The following is a 3359-nucleotide window of genomic DNA, read 5'->3' as shown; positions in this document are numbered from 1 at the left end:
ATAGTCATTTAAACCTGTCTTATTTTATAGGACAAGTGTGTAACTTATTGTCCAAACTACAACACCTTAAAGGGTTAGTGGGAGCTCTGTGTATAATTGTGCTGGGAGACAAGAGTAAGTTGAGGCAGTCCCCAGCTCACTAGGGCATCTAATCACCTGATGTATAGCGAAAGACCTCACTCTGCACTCACTCATTTGGAAATATATTTTGTTTGTTTCCTTTTTTAGCAGAAGATAGATTTGTATTTATCTCTCACTTATAGGCAAGAATACATGAATATACATTTGCCGTTCTAAGTTTCTTTTTCATTTCAAAATACTTTATTTTAAAAACAGGTCAAAACAATAAGCTTGTGACCCATTCTACCAATGTACAAGCTACAGATGCTTGCTTAGCAGCTGACGGCACTCTTTGGTAGCATGTTTGAAAAGTGAATAAAAATCCTTATAAAACAAATATTCAAGTAGTTCTCATAGGAGCACAGATAAGTGGCTCCATCTTCTAGTGTTCCATATTGTTGCATCTGTGCCAACTCTACCTACAAAGACATTTCAAAAAAACTAGCACTACTTGTGAAACAGTCCCCCTCACATCCCATAATTCAAGCTAAACTTGAAGTTAGCAGATATTACATGGTAATGCTAGCTGAAGCATAGGTAGCTGGGGACACTTCATCCCACTTCATCCTGCTTTCCCAGTGGGAGCATGGGACATAGGCTGAGTGCTGACATCCTGCTCCTCTCCTTCCAGCAGGAACTCATGGTTCTGGATCTGCTGCATCGGTTGCCATGTTGGCTCCGAAGTCACATAGTAGATCGTCGGCCTCTGGAACCCTTTGAAAGTAGAAACAGTAGGAACAGTGTAAGCACCCATGTTTTCAAAGAGCGTCCAATCGCCCATATGCATCTAGGGCAAGTCACAACACTCAACAATGCAATTAAGGCTGTCACATGTTGGTACCCATATGCTGGTTGAATACTACTTCTAAGCTGGTTTGGGTTTCTTCTGCATGAGGGACTTTATGTGTGCATGATCACAAATAATGCAATTAAATGATTCATATACTCCATTATTCATGTAATACCTAAAGGTTTGTTCGTTCAACTCATCTTCATCATCAGAGTCTGTCTGTTCCTTTAGTACAAGATTTTTTTTGGCAATGATATTAACTACAAGCATGAAAGCTGATGCAACATCTCATCTGCTGCACTCAGCTATGATTCTCACTCCTAAGCCTGCTGGAAAACACTTGTCCAGTGCTAGGTTGATAACACTGGTGATCTCTTTAAATTTAAGCTTTACATCTTCAGATCCAAGAAAGCCACATTTGATATCAAGCAGGTACCATGTTGAAACCAAGCTCAGCTCCCATGTCAAAGACAGTGCTGGTCTCAGGGATAGTATGCACAGAGGTCTCAGTACAACCACTTCCTACAAGGAAGCTGACACCGATGATATCAGTATGCAGCTCTTTTGCCCCAAAAGGTACCCCCTGGTTTTGAATATGGCACCAAATTTAATACTCAGACAACTGACTACTTTGAAATCATCAGTGGCGATCTGCAAAACCAACCTTGCCTTTGAATGTGCCCTGGCAACTTTGATCAATTGGACTTCACAATCAAATCCTCTGTACTTCATTACTGACAGTGTAATCTGAGACACCTGTTTGGATTTGCGTAGGTAATCCTCTCTGGAGACACTGGGATACTCAGTACCAATTGCATTTCAGTCTTGCTGGTAAAGTCAAATCCTGTCCACTTGGCAGCTAGGGTCTTCACTGTGGTTCCGTTATCACTGCATTTGACTGCATCAAAGCAGGTGACCTTAGGAAGAGCTTTTAACCATCTCAGATGTTTCTTTGGAATGTCCCCCAGGTCTACGACATAGAAGGCATCCTTATCATCAGAAGATGAAACTTCTTTAATTTTTTTGGTCCAGGCTGCCCTTGGCAGTAAAGTTTTCACAGAGGAAATGGCAGTCAAATTCTGTATTAACTAAAGTTGTTCATGGTCTCTTGATGGTCCCATGGAAAACTGAAATGGAATTTAACAAATTATGTCTAGCATCTCACAAAGGCAATTCCCAGGGATTCCAAGGCCCACTGAAGATGCACACGCTCTTGGTGCAGCAGCAGAGATTTTCTGATTTACACAGAATTTGCTGTTGTAGAGCACATGGCAGGGTGACAGGCCAGCCACTTGGTGAGTGTGCAGGCTGGCCTGCTGCCCAGCCAGCCCCCTTGCCGCCCTGACCCTTTCCACGGGGACCACTGGCCCCAGGTGGCTTCGGAGCTCTGGCTCAGGGACTGGGGCCACTGACCTGTTGTTCCCTCAGAACAGAGTCCAGATAATGGATGCACGTGGAAAATGAACCCTAGCTATTCTAGTAGGTTGTGTTGTTTTGCCAGCTGAACTGAAGTGGATTGCATCATGGAATTTACCTTTTATATAATGTCTTCATTTTAAAGATTTTGTGGTCCCTATATCCTGTTTCTGGATTCTTACAGCTCCCTCCACCAGGAGTGTCTATTTCTGTGTTAGGCATATAAATGTTGCCTCTTCCTCCAGTACATATTAAGGAAATAATTCATGGTACAGTGCTTAATATTGTGGAAATGTGCGAGGGTGGGGGTCTATCTGTATTTCAGGAGTTGGGGTTTCTAAACAGACTCTTCCAGGCAAATTTTCTTATCTGAATCCTTTTTTTTCCTGCTCCCCTTGCATTCTGTTTCTCTGCTAACCAGCCAACAAAACTGACTCCAATATCCTCAATAACATTGGCTCTTGAAAAAATAGAAACTGTCCTACTAATTGGAATTCTTATTTCAGTGAACATACAGGGTCAGTTTGACAACTTGTAAAGCTAGAGTCTTGTGAAGTATCACCATGAAAATGACAGAGAGGCTCCTGTTCCTGCCCCAGAAGGGAAGTACTGAGTACCACAGTCTTGCCCTAATTCACCCTCTCGAGGAACTACCTTTGCCAGCAGCACAAACCAAGTCATAGCCATTAAAGAACATACAACTCTGAGAGAAAAGCAAGCTGAGAGAGAGGGAAACAATGCTGTCCACTTTAATACACAGGAGAGCTTCTTCAAGAATATTTGAGTTGCATGGAAGGTTGACCCTCAAACGGTTGCCTAGGTCAGCAGGACCCGCGGCAGTCCCTCGGCTGAGGACTGGTCAGGTAAGTTAAAGCCGCCTTCAGGGCACTTTCAACTTAGGCACCAATTTCCTCAAGACTGAGGATAAGAAAGCAACACTGTTTGAGTTCAACTTTCTCCTTCACTTTTTTTTTTTTTTTTCTTGTTTCCTTTGTTCTTGTGAGTCCAGTATATCCAAGAGTGACTTGATGCA

The 3359-nt window shown here is 42.7% G+C and overlaps 1 pseudogene; it reads right to left on the bottom strand.

Moving 5' to 3' along the window:
- Positions 1 to 485: 485 nt before the first annotated feature.
- LOC131834637 (ornithine decarboxylase-like) lies at positions 486 to 3007 on the bottom strand (annotated as a pseudogene).
- Between the last annotated feature and the right edge of the window lie 352 nt (positions 3008 to 3359).

This window comes from Mustela lutreola, chromosome 6 (assembly GCF_030435805.1).
Source record: "Mustela lutreola isolate mMusLut2 chromosome 6, mMusLut2.pri, whole genome shotgun sequence".
NCBI classification, from domain to species: domain Eukaryota; kingdom Metazoa; phylum Chordata; class Mammalia; order Carnivora; family Mustelidae; genus Mustela; species Mustela lutreola.
Note: the sequence above shows the minus strand (reverse complement) of the source record. Positions and strands in the feature narration are given on the sequence as shown.